This window comes from Balearica regulorum, chromosome 19 (assembly GCF_011004875.1).
Source record: "Balearica regulorum gibbericeps isolate bBalReg1 chromosome 19, bBalReg1.pri, whole genome shotgun sequence".
Lineage (NCBI taxonomy): Eukaryota > Metazoa > Chordata > Aves > Gruiformes > Gruidae > Balearica > Balearica regulorum.
The window spans coordinates 10,188,638-10,207,790 of NC_046202.1; the positions used below are offsets into that span (position 1 = coordinate 10,188,638).

The following is a 19,153-nucleotide window of genomic DNA, read 5'->3' on the forward strand; positions in this document are numbered from 1 at the left end:
ACAATGAAAGTGTAGCTTTTAAATTGCATGTGTTTAACCGTAAGTTGCTGCATGGTTTAAGTATTTTCTCCTGAAGGGCTGTGGTCAGTGTTTGGAACTTCATTGATCTTTGGTCACACTTAATTCTCATTACATCTACCATACTCTGTGGGTCTTATTTCCTAGCGTGTGCAGTCAGTGTGATGTGTCGAAAGACAAGAGTCCAACTGAGTTGAAATTATGTGAATTTGTGTAGAATCCCATGTCTTCTGAGACTCGCTGGCTCAAACAGAGGTATATCAGCTAAGTGCTCAGGCCAGATCCAAATCAGAACTGAGTTTAAATTGGGATCTATACACACAGCTTGTTCAAAACTCTCCCAGCTGCTGCCTAACTTGGGTGTGTTTACATTTCAGCTACATTTCTTCGCTTTACTTCTTTGGACAAAGTTCTCTAGCAAGTTTCGAGTTCAACCACAACCAAAATTATTCCTGTCTTGAGTGATCCAACCAGCCCAGAGGCTCTCTTGTCGCTCAGGTAAGATGTCAAAGTAATTTGAACTGGGGAGGTGTTTCCTGAGCGTGTCTCTCAGTGAGGTTATCTAGGTAGAGCCGGAGGATATGGAGAGCCTAGGTTCTTAGAGAAAAGGATGGCACTATATTGACTAAAGGATGGAGAAAGGCGGGTCAGGCACTAGCCCTCAATCTCAGGCTTCTGTTTACCTGCACAGCACCAGTAAGCCACAGGAGCGGTGTCCTGCACCCGAATTGGGTAGGGCTGGCTGATTTAGCTGGATGGTGCTGACTTGCTTCTCACTAAGTCACTAATTCCCAAGCCCTGACAAAGAAGTGACAGAGATGAGAGGCCTCTTCATGCAGAAGAGAAAGGGGGGCATGGTAAAGTCATTCCCAGAATTGCATGCAGTAAGGGTCATCCTCTTTTAAGTCCTACAAGTTTGTGCCTTTTGACTCTAGGATATAATCCTGTTACAGGTTAAGCTGATCTAAATCCAGGCTGCTGCTGCCCTGCCCTACACTCCCAGACTGCTCTGGCGTGCTTTGGCACTACTCTGCATGGCTGAAGTTAAAACAGTTTTTGCTATATTCAGTTTCAACCGAATTACCTCTCAGAACTGGCTCAGGGAGTATCCATGTACGTGGCAGTGCAGCCCAAAAGGGAACCAGGAGTAGTGGCTGCACTTCAATAAGTAGAATTTTAAACTCTGATCACCGAGTCAGTAGTAGGTAATAGGGACGGAGAGGTCACTTAATACAGGAGTTACGAAGGAGAACAGTGTTTTTACGAGGGATGACAGTTTGCTCCCGTCGAGAGAACATTATGGACTGAACGTTCAAGAAATCTGAAATTAGATCTGCTCAGTTAAAGAAAAAAACACTCAGGAGTTGGCTAGTTGCCTTCATCTTGCAGTTTAATGAGAATTTCATTTCATTCTAGGTAAACTGGTGGTGAGTTATAACCAACTCTAACTGTTGGCTATGTGGTAAAGCAGTCAACTGATCTATGATGAAGGACATATTTACCACCTTTAACTGGAAGTAACAAGGAATATGTTCTGGTTTAAAGTAATTGTGTGGATTTCTGTGATGTAATCAGGGAGGGAGAAAAACTATATTCACCTGAGTTCAGGGCCAGGGAAGGACTGGTAAGGAGTTTGATTCTGGGCCTGATGCCTGTGTCTAATATCTGAACATTAATGCTACCTAGAAAAAAAATGCAGAAATGCTTTTAGGGAAATTTTGTATGCTCTCTGCTGTCTGGCACAAAGGACTCTGTAGCCTTGAGAGCTACCAGATCTGATTTTAAAAGGTAAGTAGTTACAACATTCAGGTTATGGACAAGCCCTTTAGAAGAACAAGCAACACTGCTCAGAGTATTGCTACTGCTTAATATTGACTTCTACAAAATTATCTATTAAAAAATAGTGAAAGTTTTTCTTTTAAAAAACCAAACAAACAAAATCCCCAAATCCACACACTCATATTTAAAGCTAGCCATGCTTAATTTTTAGCAGGTTGTTCTGCAAAAAAATAACATCAAGGCATGGAAATATCTTGTTCAAAGAAATAAATTATGCAGAGGTTTCCTAAATAATTGAACAGATACAGTAAACAAAAATTATGACTTCTTACAAAACACCCTCAACTTGCTAGCATTTTGTTCCTGTGGTAACAGATATGGGTTCTGTGTTTTGAGGCTCTAATTTTAATCGCACAGTATCCTGTCCTCGGTCAGAGTAGTGTTGCAGGCACAGAGTAATCTCTCAAAAGCCCTGTCAAATGTTGTGCTAGCATCCTTTCAAGTTTCTTCTGTAAATTAAAGTAGCTGTGTGCTAATATCCTAGTCTTTACTGTAAAACTATTACTAATATAAAATATTTTAGTATCAGCCAGTGAGCATGGCTTCAAATACAAAATGTCATTATATCTGTTAGTTAATGTTATCGACGTGGTGAGGGGTTAAAATAGGTAACCTATTCAAATAGCCAGTCAGCTGACCAGAAAAACTAAAAAAAACCCCAAAACCCCATGGTGTGGAAACCATCTCAGATTTCTTGTCCGTATCCTCATTTCTTTAGATGAATTTTTTTTAGTCAGCATTGCCTTTTATTAACACTTTGATTTCACTTGGCATGCCCCAGCCCCTTGTTCAACCTGCTGACAGGCTTTTGTTAGTATTATTTTATTTTTAAAATCACTTTGACATATTGCCCTTGTTATACATAAAGCTGTATTTAATATCAATTTAAGCTCCTCTTTCAGTTGTAAGAGTTACTCTTGAGAAGACAAATACAAGTCAAAAAGAAACGCTTCCGAAGCACAGGAAATTTTTATTCTTACTGTATATAATTACTTTTCTCTTTCAGTATTGGTAATGGGAAATTTGGAATTGCACTTACACTCTGTTGTAAGACTTTGCAACAAGTAGAATAAGTTACTGCAGCAAAGTCAGGTTTTACATTTATTTGGTCCTTGGGGGGGATGCTGGAATTAAGACTAGAAGTAAATGAGGCCTCACTGATTTAGTATACGGTGTGTCAAATGTATTAACCAGTTAGTGTGATTTATGTGTTTCCTTCCTTACACACCCCCTCTTTAAAAGAAAATCTGATCAGGACTTAAAGTTATGCTGTATTCATTGCTTTGATTCTGGTGAATTGTTTCAATTTGTTATTATATGTGAAAGAAAAGCCAAGCAAAGCAAATTACAACAAAATATTTAAATTAAAGCTGTATTTGACCCATAACGCAATGCTATATGTTTCATACCTTGTTTTTCGTACTATTAGCAACATTTCAAATTGAGACTATGATTGTAGTAACTACTACCTACCAAGAGCTGATACTGTTAAGAGAGAGAATGGGTAGGAACTTTTGGTTTTATAGTTTGGGAACACAGAAAAATGAGCTGAGGAGTCAAACAGCGAGTCAGTGTCAGATTCAAGAATAGAAATCGGCTTCCCTCGCTCATTCCAAATGCTAAAAAACTTGACTCATATCCAGCCGCACAGTGAGTAGTATTTCTCTAGCACGACAACCTTCTGCAGCATCCTTCAAGATGAACCACATCAGAGAAGAGTACCAACTCCTAGCAGTGCTGTGGAGCAGGGAGTGAATGGACAGATAGCACAGTAACCAGTGTTCTTAAGATCACTCAGCAAATTTCCTTCTCCTTGCTTTTCCATCTTTATATCCTATTAATTTGCCTTTTTCTTTCTTGAATGTACAGAATAACAGTAAATGGGTCCATCTGCCGTTGGGAGCAGGAATGGAGGAGCCTTGGCCTTATCGCCTGGAGAGAGGCAATGCACAGGGGCAGAAGCCAGCGCAGGCAGACTTGGTGTCTGCTCCAGCCTCGGCTCCTTTGTGGCCCTAAAGGAAGGTAAGGACTGTGACTCCAAGGTACAACTGATTTACACTCTGCTCAGAACAGTACAGTTTGTATAACACTGCTTATCTGCTCAAGGCTGTGTTAGAGGGACACGTAGTGTAGTTCTATACATGCTGAAATTGCACATGGATTTTACTTTGCTGTCTGTGTTGGAGTAAATTGAAGAAGAATTAATTCAGAGTGCCACTGCCCTCCTGAAGGCGGGAGTTCAGCCTGAGCCTCCTCTGCTCAGCAGGGAGTGAGAGCAGCAGGAGCAAAGCGTGCCGTTAGTGCTCTGTGTGACACTGGCACTAGCCTGGTATTTTACGCACTAGAGAGATGTCAGTGTGGATTACACAGCGAGATCACCACTGCTGCTCTGCCTGGTAACAGTATGTTTTCAGGCTTATGTTCTGGGAATCCTTCCTTCTAGCGCCACTGGGCCTTCTGATTTAGTGCAGTTCCCCAACTTCAAGGGACACAAAGTGATTTCCTTGCAGACTTCAGTTGTGCATCCCACTGGCTTCATGAAGGCAGATGGGGATGACAGCTAGCTTGATTTGGCAGTAGCCTGGTATTTTCACTATGGGGAAAACACAGCTTTAAAATCACCTAGTTATTTTTGTGAAACAACATGTTCAAGATTGATTACTTGCTCCTGGAAACTGTTGCAGCTGAAAGTGTAGCTGTTTAAAGACTTACAGGTGCAGCAAGTCAGGGTCATCCACGTAAATCATTGCCTGCTGTTGACAAGAAATTTAGCAGTTTGGGTTAGTTGTTAGGAGAGCAAGCATAATTGGATATGTTGAAATCTTAATGGTGCTTTTCCTTACTATTTGATACAACTACTAAAAAAACTCAAACAATAAAAATCCCTCAACACAAGCTTTAATTATTTTATGAAGTCAGCAGAAATGTCTCAAGATTTAACATTCTGAAAAAAGCTTCAGTTGATCAAAACCAGATTCCTCCCTCTGTGTATGCACAAATGATTGATTTGCATTCATTTAATATTTTGAACTAGCTATATTTGGAAAAATCATTATTACAAGCTTCCTTGCTGGTAAAGGAGCTCAACAGAACTGGAGAAGGACAGGGAATCAGAGGTAAGGCTGCAGGGATGTGAAATGAAAGAGATGGTTCAGCAAGTCAAGGAAGATGCCAGATGCCTCCACTGGAAGAACAGAAGGGAAAGTCTTCCTCATCTCCCCGCTTTGCTGTTTCCCTTACTGCAAGCACATGAGTTCACTTCCATGCTGCCTTCTAGAGTGAGCCCCAGCTAGTCCTAGAGGAAAACAAACTTGGTTTTAAGGTTAGTTTGTTATGAACCAGACAGTATAGATATATCCAATGCTAATCTGGCTCTTCCACCCAGGAGAGTTCTTTGATGGCAGACAGGTAGCTGTTTGCTGTTCTGTTGTGCACTGAAATGTCACCACATGCTATCAGGAGTGTGCTCTCTGTATCATGCTGTAAACACACCATGCTGGTAGTCACCGTTATTTTGAACCAAAAACAAAAAGGAAAGGGAAGTTTCATGGCTGTAGGGGCCTTTGAGAGCACAAAGGCCAAATACGGCGCAGCGTGGATGTGGTCAGCCTTTTCTAACTGGTGCTAGTTCTGGACAATTTAGATTTAGAGTGTGTTCTCCCCGGTGCAGCTGGCAAGGACAGTACACACAACCTTAGGATACACAGGAGCCAATTTAAATTTCCAAACACACCTCACCTTACTTGGAGTTCCAAGTTGCATGTTTTCCTACTAAACAGGGAGTGCTTTAAAAGAGGTTTATGCAACTCTTCAAAAGAGTTACATTGTCTGAAATATGGAGAAAGTCAGACCAGTTTTCAGTATTTGATATTTTTTTTATTTAATGAAGTGTTTATCCAAGTTGTCTTTTAGTTCACTGCTTCGTCCAGTCATTTGTTGCAGCCAGCTCTTTACAGAAGCACAACTAGCTCAGCATTAAGGAAAACTTTCTTTAAAAACTACATTTGATGAAAGAAAAGTATTCTTCAGCTGAAGATGGAAATATTTGGCAAATTACTCCATGGAAAGTTTTCCGTGGTATGTCAATCAGCTTCAGTAAGTTCTCATTAAGCAATTTACTAGAAGGTAGAAGGTTTTTAAGATTTACAGTGTCAGCACTGCCAATAGAATCATTAGTTAGTTGAGCAGCTTTTGTATAAAACAAAAGACACCCCCCACCCCCACCCGATGAGATCTCTGATCATTAGAGCTGAATGAAAATCAGAGTTTCCAAAGTTTGGTGCCTCTCTCTATTTGAAATTAAGAAGAATTTTTGAAAGGTTTCCATAAAAGCAGAAAACATGAAAGAAATTATCTCAAAACATTTTCAAAACTTCAAATTTGAAGTACTCTGTCACTAGGCAGGAAATTCTGTTCATGTTGATGGAATGTTAAAATTAATGATTAAAAATGCTCCCTAAGTACAAGAGTGTTTCTTCAATAGATTTATCTATCAAGGCATCTCACTGCAGAATGTAAACTTGCACTTTTTAGTGTCATTCAAAACCAGAAATTTATTTTAAAAACATATACATGTGGTGCCCGTCGCCAGAAATGAGCAATTCAGAGATGAGGCTGCAGAAGGGTTGTGTTCCACACTTTGCTGGTGTTACAAGTTCTAGGATGTATTTCTTAGAGGTTTTTGAGATGAGTCTTGAGCCCTGGAGATTTTATGCAATTATTTTGGGTTCAGCAGTGCAGAAGTATAGATTACTGTATAGACTTATCCACAAGCTGTAAGTAAAATGTTGGCCATTGTTTAATACTTGATTTTTTTTTCCCATGCAGTTGCCGAATGCTTTCTTTGGCAAAACTGAAAAACAGCCCCTTAAGAAATAGCTACCCTGTGTGCTGGAAGTTTGGTTTAGTAAGATACTGAAATACATTCTACTGCCTCTCTCACCATAGAAATATGAAAATAGAAATATGATTTTCTATTTCTAAATATTGAGCGCCATTTGTACGGTGCCAAAGCCTGTCCACTCTGAGGCCTAAAGGCTGAATAGTTATCTGTAAAAATAAAGAGAACAATTAAGGTGGGAAGGCAGAAGTTAGGATCCTGAAATTCTGTGATTCCTGGGCCGGGGACGCATGGAAATAGACTGTGAGTGCTCTTATTAGATAATAACAACTGCAAGCACATGTACCTGAAGTTTCTTTTTTAAACATGTTAGTTATAATAACTAACTTAATTTGAAAGTGTTTATTTCACTAAGTAGTAACCTGAAAGCAAATCCAATCCAAAGTGTTTTCTACCAACTAATAAACAGATTACTACTGTAGTAGTACTACTACTTTTACATATTTTAGGCTAACAACATTAATGCAGCCACCAAATGTACTTCGTGCAAACACCAGACTTTTTTTCCTATTCCCCAATTTTTGCTGCCATTATGGAAGGCATTAGGATAATAACATTTAGTACTAAAACTATAGTGACTCCTTTGAACTGGTATGAGATAGGCAGTGTGAATGAAGTACCATTTTATTTGAAATTCTGGTTGCGACTGAGTACAATCCCTTTTTCTAGCAATACCATTCATCCTTGGGCCCCCAAGATAATAATGTTGAGTTTGATTTGGGAATTTTAACAACCTGTGGTTTTGCAAATAAAAGTGCAACTCAGTATACTGGTTTGAGTTAGATTTATGATGTAAAAGAAATTGCCGCTTTCAGTGGATTTCTCTCATAGAAGTTCCAAACACGGCTCTCCTAAAACACTAAATGCACCCCTTCATTCTGAAGCATAACATGCGTTTGCAAAGCAAACTCAGAATTCTAACAGCAGTTTTTACTGCTCCAGCTTGTAGTATCACTGCAGAGAGTAACACAAGTCTCATGTTAAACAGGCAGAGAGGGAAGGTCAAGATTTTCCACAAAACAACTTTGTATAAAGTAACACCTACAAAGCAGAACAAAGAATGTTGTCAGGCATAATCATAGACCAGTGATTTCTATTAACTGTTTGTAGCAATTCAAGGTAACATAGCTCTGCTCATTAGAGAAAAAGCCCAGCATTTGAGCAACAGAGTATTTTGTATTCCTAATGCTGTTGTTTACACTGTGTTTTGTCTGGGGCTTTGTCAGCTATTTCTCTGCTGGGTTTTTCTTGAGCTCTTTAAAGATCCCTCTTCAAAGTTACATGGCTCTTAAAGTCATAGTAAAACAAAGACTTCATATCACAGTTTAATATTTCAATTAAGCTACAGAGTAATAATTTGCATTAATTGTAGCCTATTAGTTGCAAATGACAACATTTTGTTGTGTTGTACTTAAAGATTTTATTAGTAACAGACGCTTTTACTTAGTGTTTGTTGCCCCAAGAGCTTTAGAGGAACTGATTTTCTGTCAGAAAAGATTGGAATCAATTGCATTCCTCCCTTCCAGATAGTGCTAAAACATTTATTTAAAGGTTTATATGCTCACCCTGCCTTATCTGTATTCCAAGTCACTTGTCCAATGAAATAAAATTCATTCATGCCTTCCTTCACTGTGTTATTGACAAAGTGTAAGCTTTATGTGACTGGAAGCCAGAATTCTGTCTTTTGGGAATACCTCTCTCTAAACTTGTCTGAAAGAATTATTTTATTGCATTTTTCATGCCAGTTCAAGTATGTTTGAATGGTAAATCCTAGAAGCTGGGCTGTCTGTGACCATATCAGCCTTTTGAATTAGCAGCATGCACAGCATGATAGAAATATTAGACTGTAAGGAAGGAGTATGTGTGCTACATAATTTTTTTATTAAGGTTTGGGGGGGGGTTTTTTGCACATAATAAACTGCATGTCACTTGGTTCTACAAATCAAAAACTAGGTCAAGTCAGTTTTCTAAATGCCTGGCATTATGCTGATGGCAAGTTTGCCATCACTGTACATTTCTTTAGCCCATTCTCTATGAAAGAGCAGTGTCTGGAGAGCAAGTGCTGAAAACTATTTACGCCATGTTTCATTTGGGGAAAATTAGAGCATCAGCAGCTGCTTTGTTCATCCATGCAGCAAGTGCTGCATGAGTGATGTTCAGCTGTCTGTCAGGGGCATAATACAAAAAAGGTGTTATGATCTAGGAGGTTTCTCTTACACAAAAGATAGAGTAGGTCATCACTGAATTAAATACTTGACAAAGCGAAGCAACCTGGCCGTGCAACTGCAATACCGATTGAAGAGTCCAGAAGCGAGATATGTATATGACCTAACTGTCATTTCTCCTCACTGCTGTGTGGGATAACCCTTGTAAAGCCAAGGAGAGGTAAAGGTAAAAGTAGAATTTAACGGCGCTGTGCGGATTTGAGACTAGAAATTGGGAGGAGGAAGTAATAAGGTTACCTTTTCCTTTTGTCACTCAGCAGATTCACAGAGCTGACCCTGGAGAGAGCAATGTGCGTACAGGCACTGGGGTATTACAGCATGTAATTCCACTGCCTCAACCACAGACTAATTAAAAAACCCTCTGATTCTCCCAAACCTCTCCCTCTCTGTTTTCATTTCCTTTCCAAGCAGGACTTCAGTTTAAATTTGACATCCTTTGGGGACTCTGCAATGAATAAGACTATTCGAGTTGTTCTAGAACTTTCTTAAGCTTTTCTCAGAGAAACTATCCAAGTATTTAGCAATGTACGTGAACTGAGAACTAAAAGCTGAGTATATCTGATTGTTTGAGTTCTCAAAACTGAGGGCAGAGAGGAGGCCGGGAAAGAAGAATTAAAATTTATTCCATTTCTCATACAGAAGCTGCTATACCTCTAATGACGTTACTGAGATGAGCCAGCTCGGAGGAGCCAAGGTGTCAGAGGAGGTCACCCAAGCAGCCCATGCAAGCCAGGGGTTACTCTCACAGTCCTTTGAAAAGGGACAGGCCGCGGTGCTGGAGACTGTGGGAGCTCTCACGTGTGCAGGCGATGCAAGGAAGAGAGGTTTGTTTCCTATGTGCTTTAACTTTTGGTCAACCCTGAAGCAGTCAGGGATTTGGACTAGATGATCATTGCAGGTCTCTTCCAACTGGAACTATTCTATTTTTTTTTTTTTTTTTTTTTTGGTACAGTAGTGCTGTTTTAGGAATTTGTACTGTTTTCTAGAATTGTCAGTTATGCGCACATTAGTCTAACACCAGCTCATGTGAGGACTTGAAGAAAAGAAAATTTGGGTTTGAGTAGACTTTGAGTAGATTTGGCAGATTTGGGCCTAAAGATAAATGGTTATTTCTATGATAACCCCTTCTTATTGTGCTAATGGTGTTAATTAGGGTGCTAATTAGGCTGTGGTGTCTAACCTACAGGTATTGTGTGTCCACAGCTTATCTGCCTGTGGCCAGTGGTGTCTGAACGGATCTCCCAGCTGTCCTGGCCTGTGATCACAAATAGGAAGCTCTTGTACTCAGTAGAAAGCCTTCCCTTTTAGGGCAACGATCCTTTCTCATTTGCCAAAGAATATGAATAGCATTGCAGGCTTTCAAGATAGTCCTGAAAACAACCTTGTGGGTTTTGTGCTGATTCACTTGTTTTCATTCTGAGGTCATAAACACATTTGGTTTGTGACCACCTTTACTTTCTTTGTAGTCAGATGAAGTGACAATAAATAGTTTACAAATTTGGGTGGGCCCATGCTAAATAATGCTAAGCAACTCTTACCTTCCATATTCTGGTTCTGGACATTCAAGCAGCTTCCCAAATAATCTATTGGTTGTAGATTAGTCAATCTGCTACAGTTCTAAGTCATTCCGGGCTTAAAAAACACACACACACTGAAGCACCAGCCACAGCACATTATAAAGCCTTCTAGTTGTTTAACCCTACTCCAAATGCAAACCACTGCTGTAACACAGAAAGCAGACCTAAAGTAGGCATTTAAGGACACTTCACCTTGTTTTCCTCCTTTCAGAAAAAGCCCCTACTTTTAGAAATGCTTTTATTTAGTCATAGAAATTATCTGAGTGCTAGGGGAATCGATCACAACGTTAACACTCAAGGTTCCTGTTAATTGTGAGCATGCCTTTGGAGGATATGGGCTCTCCCCCCTTGGCCAGGCCATTTTTATAACATAGCCCTATGGGAATTTGCCACCTTGAAAAACAAGCTGGGGAACGTGGTCACCTCCAGGTCCTTTCACTGGGAGTCTTTCCAGGTAAGCTTTCCAGACTTCGTAAAGACAAATGTGAAATCAAGGCTCAGCAGGCCCAGTTGGGAATGACGCTCAACCACATGCAAACCCACCAACCCCCAAGTCCCAAAACAGCATTAGCACATGTCTGCATGATTCTTTTGTCAGTTCTCATATTGGACAGTTCCCCACTCCTCCTGGAGCTCACAGAGAGCTGTAGCATGAATAGTTAGCTAATAAATCGGCCTCTGTCTCAATAAGCCATCGTTTCCTTTGGTGTCCATAAACTATCTAACGTGATCCTGGTCTGTCCCTGGGCATCCTTGGCCTAGCCTTAGCAGAAGTGATTAACATTAATAGCCGTAAAATACCCTTCTCATGCCGTGAGGGAGATGAAACATTTCACACAGTCCTTTCCCTCTGAGCAGACAACTGAGAGCACACACTACTGCAAAAGCACTCTGTGGTGTCAGTGTTAGTAAGTAATATTAAGAGGACTCTCCCTCCTCTCTGCACACACACACACACACACAAACCCTGTGTACAATATCCCACAAGGTTAAGTGTTGTGCTGCTCAGGGCACAGCGTTATATCCTGGTTGCCTAGAGGCAGTTGTTGGCTCAGTGAACGTGATCTGTCTAAGGCAGGAAATATAATCTCAATGGGAGAATGGGAGCTCCTAACGAAAGTCATGAACTCATTCGCAATCCAGACATGCCCCAGGAGCTGGTTTTCAAGTGACCTAGTTTGCCCTCTGTTGTTACACATTTGTCCCTGCGGCACTATTTCACAGGAAAAAAAAATAAAAAAAAAATTCAAATATGACTAATCGAAGACAAAATGTTGCTTTCAGCTGCCAGTTGGCAGCTTTCACCCTTGTGGTGGGTAGGTGGTTAAAGAAGTAGAAAGCAAATATTTGGATTCTGAAAACACTCTTACTGCACCTTTTTTTGTGTGTTTATGTTTAAATAAACTACCAGCTGAATGGATGATTAATTCTAGAGAGATGGATACATATGAATGTAAAAAGGTCATTTTGTGTTCAAGCCAACTAGCTAATGCAAAGCTGATACTCTCCTGATTGGCAAAAGTGATTTTTCCCTATTTACGTGAAGAGAGTCAAACATCTTTATATGGAGTGAGCTCTTGGTAGTGTTCTTTTTAAGGGAAGAAAAAAAAGATAAACTCTCCAGTGAACTCTCAAATGTTTTTATAATGAAATTAATTATATGACCATTCTCATCTTCATTTTATCATGCCTAAGAATAAGCTGACGACAGAGGAAGAAAAAAAAAATCTGTCAGAGAGGCATCAGGAGTTTCCTGTACATGCTCACGCAGGGGGAACACCGATACAAGCAGTCCCTGACTCTGGTGTACGGAGCCTTCTGACACAGAAGTTGGTGACCAACCTGGGAAATGCTCACACGCTATTTGTGCTGTCCTGGTCCTCACCTAGGCTGAGATCAGTCCCTTCACACAGAAGGCAGTCTGACAGACCCACTCTTGCCACTGGGGCCAGAAATGAGCTATCCCAAAGTCCTAAGAAAATCAGTATACAAAGGGGTTTTTTCTGAGCTTCTGAATGTTCATCTGCACTCGCTGTGTGAGTGTGAGCTGACAGCGTGAGCTCCTCTTCTTAATCCTTAAATATTTAAACCCGTGTACAGAAGAATGAAGTTGCTGTAAAGTGTGTAAAGTTGCAGAATGTTAAAACTGGGATTACTGAATGTCAGTTTGCTCCCAAGCTACGCATGAATTAGGGATACTGAAAATTTGGATTCAGGACTCAATTTTAAGAGCTCTCAAGTAAAAAGTACTGATGCAGTAAATCACCTGGGCATTGGACCAAACCTAAGAAAGGCCTTTTACCCACAATCATTCCTGATTCTAAAGAATGAAGGTATTTCCACACAGCAAGTAGCGAGTAAGAGGCAGTTGCACTTCTTACGGTCTGAACAAACTTGGCCTTATTAATCTCGAAAAGGTGAAGTTCAGCAGGAATCTGTGTAGACGAAGGGAAAAGAAATCTACATCAAACAGGAGCCCAACAAGAGGATTTCTTGTAAGCCCTTGGGGATTCAGAAATCCTTTGTCTGACCCTGCTTCATCCTATAGTTTAGAGCTGTACACAGTAATAAATAATGGGAGAAAATGAGTGCACTAAACTTCCTGAATGTCAAGAGCTGTGATCAGAGATTCAAGCTGATTGCTTAGCCTTCAAACCAATTCCTTCATCCTTGTACCAGACTAGAAGGAATCCCCCACATTCCCCAGTACTAAGAGAAGGGGATCTCCCCCCTGCTGCAGTTAAGACTGGCAGGGTTGGATTTCAGTAGCCTCATGTATCCTCTTCAATAAAACTAGCCTTGTTTCTTAGAGCAGGAGGCACTCACCAGTCCCAGCACTTTTCAGGTTACTTAATTTAGATCACAGCCTAGTTTTCAGATACACTTATTACAGAGAATGGTTACCACTGTGAACGGTGAGATACATAGGAACATATCTCCATCAAGTTTACCCAGCAACCTGTACAGCCAAGACTTGCCCCTTGTCTTGCCTTGAAATAATTCCTAATAACAGACAACCTTTGACAAAATACAAGGTTTCAGATGGTTGGTTTGCTAATGAAAAACCACATGGGCTTTTTTACTTGCTGAAGGTGCACTCAATCCCACTGTCCATGTCGCTGACAGATGATAACTAATATTAGCCGACAACTAATATTAAGTCATTGCAACATGCAGAATGTTAAATATGTAGTGGAGTAGATCTACATCAGAAAATTTCTGCATTAAAGTTCTTTCTTTATTTCTCTTCCTAGTAAAACCAAAAATAGAGTAAGTTTTCCAAATTACTAACCACCTTAGGAAGGATTTGTGCAACGAGAAAGAAGCAAGTCACCCAGCCTTAATCTTCATAACACTGTTGCAAGAAGAGCTGTCCATAAACTGTGTGGTTTCTACGTGTTGTATGATGGATTCCTCTGATGTCTGATTAAGACAGAGATTTGAATTTGAAAGACCTGAATGCTCTTTGCTGTGAAATGCTGAGCCAACCTTGTCTAGCAACCTTTGACATATAAAGAGGGCTGGTAATTGCCGCTTTCATTTCTAAATGCTGTAAATGACATAGCAAATTATTACTTGGTAGGATCTACTTTTAGATCTCACTGTAAAAGGCAGACAATTTCAGAGAATAAATCAATTTTCTTCTCTTGTATTTATGGTTTACACCCCATCCCCACCCTGGATGTCTAATTACGTTAGATAAATGTGTGTAAACATGAGCCTTACCCTCCATAATCCAACTTCTACCTTACTTGTTTATACAGAGGTTAATAAGCTCAGTCTATTTACCATACTACTTAATGTTTTTAATGCTCTATGCAACTCCATGGCCTTTTACCAGGAGTAAAAAGGCATGGAATTAGGCAATGATCATCTTTGATGGGTCTGGGTTCAATAACAGAGACTTCTAACTTATGAGTCTATGAGCAGAAATGCCAGTAAACAGATTTGCAGAAATATTTCATTTGTTTTCCAGGAACATTAATTTTCATTTTTATCCTGTTTATCCTTCTGTGTCATAATTCCTCATTCCTGATTTAGAGAGGACACTCATGCATTATCATTCAGAATGCCACAAGATTCAATTAAGGGCTGGCTGCAGCATCCCTTCTTGGTTTGTGAATGATTTACCTCCGTTGAGAAAACAGGATGACTTTTTCCATCACAAAGCATGGTTGCTAATTTTAACAGAGTAGACAGCCGTAAGCTGTGCAAGCCGTCATTAAACAATAAAGAAACATTAATAAAATGACTCAAGGAGTGGTGTCCTTTAGCTAGAGGTATAACTGTCCCTTGAAGATTTTAGGGATCAAGGACATAAAATAGTGTAACATTGCAGGTAATATAATCCCACATCCACCAGTCTCCAGCCTCTGGAAGTCCCACTCACTCCTCCACCCGGATTCAGATGCCTGACAACCCAGTTGCCTTTCAGTCAAGTATCACTGTTCTGCTGTCAGCACTTTAGCCGTCTCTACCTCTGAGGTGTACAGGCACCTGTCAGCTTGATGGAAGCAGTCCATATATAGATAGAAGATGAAATGTTGATTCTGGTCTTCTGACATCATTATTATCATTCTTATTGTTTATATTTCAATTTATTTTTCAAGATGACCAAAAGTTTCCAAGGCAAGCTTTCATTTCTCTATTTAGAAAACTTAAGATATCTTTAAGCATCCTAGAAAATGCCCCACTTTCCCCCTCCCGCCCCAAGTGTTTCATCAGAATTTTCAGCCTTTTACCAGCATAGTGCATAGTCACATTTTTTCTTCTTTACTTCATGACACAAGGGAGTGAGGCACGGATTAAGTGTTCTATTTAAAAATGCTTTGACACATTTTGTTGAAGCCAAGACAATTCTGTTGAAGTATTATCATGATTTACTTGAGGTAAATCAGCAAATAACTCATCTTGCCCCATAGGGCCACTCAACTAAGTGCGTGTTTTATACACACAGAGCCCTATAGCTTCAGCAATTGGCACATTTCCTTGAAGTCAGTGTAGAGATTACACAATAAGACAGAGATATTTAGAGAGATGCTGCTGGTGGTGTCTGAGCCCCTAGGCTTTGTTCAGGCAGCTCCAGCCTGAATGGATTGCTTCCATACCAAAAGGAAAAAAAAAATCATCTCTGGAGTGCAATGTGAAGTGTTTTCTATTAATGGCAACATGAATGTTATTGCTGAGCTGTGTTATGCTGGATGATCGTATGCAGCAGAAGGTAATTTAACTCACCAGAATTTTGCTTTGCTTCCCTCCCCCAGGTTAAAAGTCTGATCAGATGCCTGCTCTACCGCAAAATCACCAAGTGACTGCAGCAAATGCCTCTCAGAACACAAAGCAACATCAGGCAGGCAGCAGCTGAAACAAGCCCCCGCCGCCAGGGGAAGCAAACAGTGGAACTGTGCTTTCCTGCTGATTCCCCCAGCCCTTTGTTGGTGGGGGGAGGATTATTAAACCCTTCTGCTTTGCTCTGAGGTGCTACAAATAGAACAGTAAATCTAAATAATGAGGTGCATGCTGTTCCCTTCAGTATGTGCTACAGATGACAAGCAGGGACCAAAAATCAAAAGGAAACCGTAAGTATAGCTGGAGGCTATTGTCCCCACTGTGGAGCTGACTCCTGAATGTGCTGAGGTACATACCTTGTGCTTGTGTTGGACATGCTGCAATTGTGACTGCCTTGTGTCGTATGTGAGGCTGGTTATTCATGCCAGGATACTCTCAGCACCAGTGAACCCCTGTTACATGGCTCAGCACTCACTCTGACAAGTTATAGAAAAGAGAGGTTGTATCCTGAGATTGAAAGAGCAGTTCTCAAACTCTTCTTCTCATCCACACCCCAAATTTCACCCTTTTCTGCTTCCTGCTCCCCTCAGGAAGGTGGCAAGTAGGACTGGGTTATCGAGCCCAGCCCACAAGGAGCCTTTGCCACAAAGAGCCTGATCGAAGGTCTTCTGAAGGGGACTACTCATGCCTGCCTCCAGATAAACCTGCTCTGGTTTGCCATTGCCCATGTTAGACTGGGCTTGGTTCAAAAGCTCCAAGACCTGCCTGTGATCACTAGCTAGACAACAAAACTGAACTGCCAGCTTTCAACTGCTAGCAAAGGGAAAGTGGACAAGGATTACACAAAGGCTGATGTTATTTCTCACTTATTGGCCTGTACTTGAGACAAACTGTTACCTTGCTCATCTACTGGAAATACTTAAACCCCTAAAGTTGGGTTTCTGGAAGCAGAAACGTCAGAAAGAGGGTGAATGCCTACAGAAACATGCTGAGAGATGAAATCTAGGTACCATTGATACCTCATCCAAACTTCTGTTTAACTGGCATGTGGTGAATACATTGGACAAGCTCAACTACTCAGGTCTGAAAGTAGCATTTTTAGGAGCAGGTGTAACTTCATAAGAAAAGGATTGGTCTGAGCCACTTGCCAGCTTTGTTACTTCAGTGGGTTAGAATTAAAGGGTAGAGTCCTTTTTCCCCAACAGAGGTATTGAGCTAAAAATTCATGGCTTCTTTCAGAAGTGATCCAAGTCCTTCACATTCCACCTAGGGGTAGATGAACAGAAGTGTTTTCATCTGTGAGCAGTTACAGGCTAAGAGGGGGTCGTCAGCAAGACACACATACATTCACACTCCCTCTCTTGATCAGGATCCTCAGCTGAGAATTCAAAGGCCACTTTGCAAGGCTTCCCTCTCGTGTGTGTCTAAAGCACCAGTTTGTGAGGTTTTGGAGTGGATTAATCTCCCTCTATTGAACCTGATAAAACTTTTCTGATAGAAAACTGATTCCTGATTTAGACTCAACTCCCATCTGCATTATCAAAATATTCCTGACCATTCTTCCACACTCAAGTCTTTCAGTGAGACTCCGTGAATCTTATCAGTTATTGCCAATTGGTGACCTGTTAACAGCAGTTCCCAGCGTCCCAACCAAAGCTAACGTGATGACAGGTCATGATGTCAGCATTTCTCTGGAGTAATTCCTATATTCATATTCCCGGCATACCTGGGCTGAGTACATCTACTCTGGTTAATGCTTCCTAAAATGACAGATTGCAGAATAATTCTATTTTAGACATTTGAATAACTACTTCACAAACTGTTTGTCTTTGAGAAATGATAATGAAAAGCAAATGATTAAAAAAAAGAGAAAAAACCAAAGAGGTTAATGGTGGTGGAGTGAAATAGGAACACGTGCCTATGTGAAGATTTTAGTGGTTTGGGGCTTGGGTTTGGAAGTAGAGACAATTGCCAAAAGTTATTGGAAAACATAAATTATCTTTCAATTTCTTTGCAATTTTGAAGCTAATACAACTCCAGCAAAAGTTCCTAATGCTATCTTTTCTCTCTTAACCTAATTAACAAACTGAAAATTTATGTAGTCCTAAATGGAATTACTTTCTCCTAAGCACTGCAGAGGGAGTTATTTCTCATGTACCTATTAAAGCATGGGTATCGATGCTAATGCTTCACTCCAGCTACAATACCTGAATTCTCTGCACAGGAATAATACATTGGAATTGCCCTGTCTGAGGCCATGCTCCCATGATGCAAACTGCTAACATCAACTCACGACAGTATCACCCTGCCTCCATTATTATTATTTTAAATGTTAGAGTTGTTAATTTTAACATATTTACCTGCTGAACATTTAGAAAAGCCTGGCTCAAAAATCTATTATATTTTCAAAGAAAAACTAAAAAAAAACCCCAAACCCCCTTAGTTTTAATTTCATAAAAGGCTCCACAACTCTTTTGATTGAATTATTAAAAACCAAAACAAAATAAATTGCTTAAAGTCTCAGAGAGGAATCCTGGTTTTTTTCTTGAACATGATTTTTCAGTGATGAATTTTTCAACAGAGTTGTATTAAAACACTATTACTCGTTAACAAGAATCTGCCATCACTTTTAGAGTGATATTACCAATACTGTGATAGGGTATTACCAATACTGTGCTAATAGTTTCACATGCAGTTAGTTTCTCAAAAACAGATTTAACACATTTTCAAACAGAAAATGTGTGTATTATTTTGTGGCTTAAATCTGTTTTATCGTGATACCACTTCCAAAATACTGAAGGCATAAAATGGTTTATGGTCCAAAAGATAAACTAGCACAAACCACTATGTTGGAATATAGGGAAGGATCTGAGAAAGTGCTAAAAGCATTATTACAGCTACAGAATAGACTCTTAAATCTTTTATGCAACTTGATCAGCTCCCACTGGAACCACACTGTATTGTTTTCATAAATAAACACCAAAAATTGCTGTGCACAGGGTTTCTTGACTATAACAGACTGCTTTTGTGCTTTAACAGGTTTTGTGTTAAATCGTAAACTACAAATGATCCCATGAAAAATTCTTTTTTCCAGCATGCTGCTTGTGAATGGCACGTCATCTTTCTTGATGATCAACAAAGCAATCATATTTGTATGGCACTAAACCACAGTCAGTCGCTTCGTCCTCCATGAAGTGCCACAGCTCACAGCCAGGCTGGGAGGAGCGGCCCAGAAATGTTGTTCTCTCTGAGGGAAGAGACTGGTTTCCTGAACTCGAATTTGCCCATGGCAACAAGATTAAGGA

At 40.2% G+C, this 19,153-nt stretch overlaps 1 long non-coding RNA gene across 1 annotated transcript; it reads left to right on the forward strand.

Moving 5' to 3' along the window:
* The first annotated feature begins 395 nt into the window (after nucleotides 1-395).
* Nucleotides 396-17,724, forward strand: LOC142604536 (uncharacterized). Its single transcript, XR_012838401.1, has 3 exons — nucleotides 396-516; nucleotides 3,727-3,879; nucleotides 15,824-17,724. It is a non-coding gene; the product is annotated as an uncharacterized LOC142604536 (long non-coding RNA).
* The last annotated feature ends 1,429 nt before the right edge of the window (nucleotides 17,725-19,153 follow it).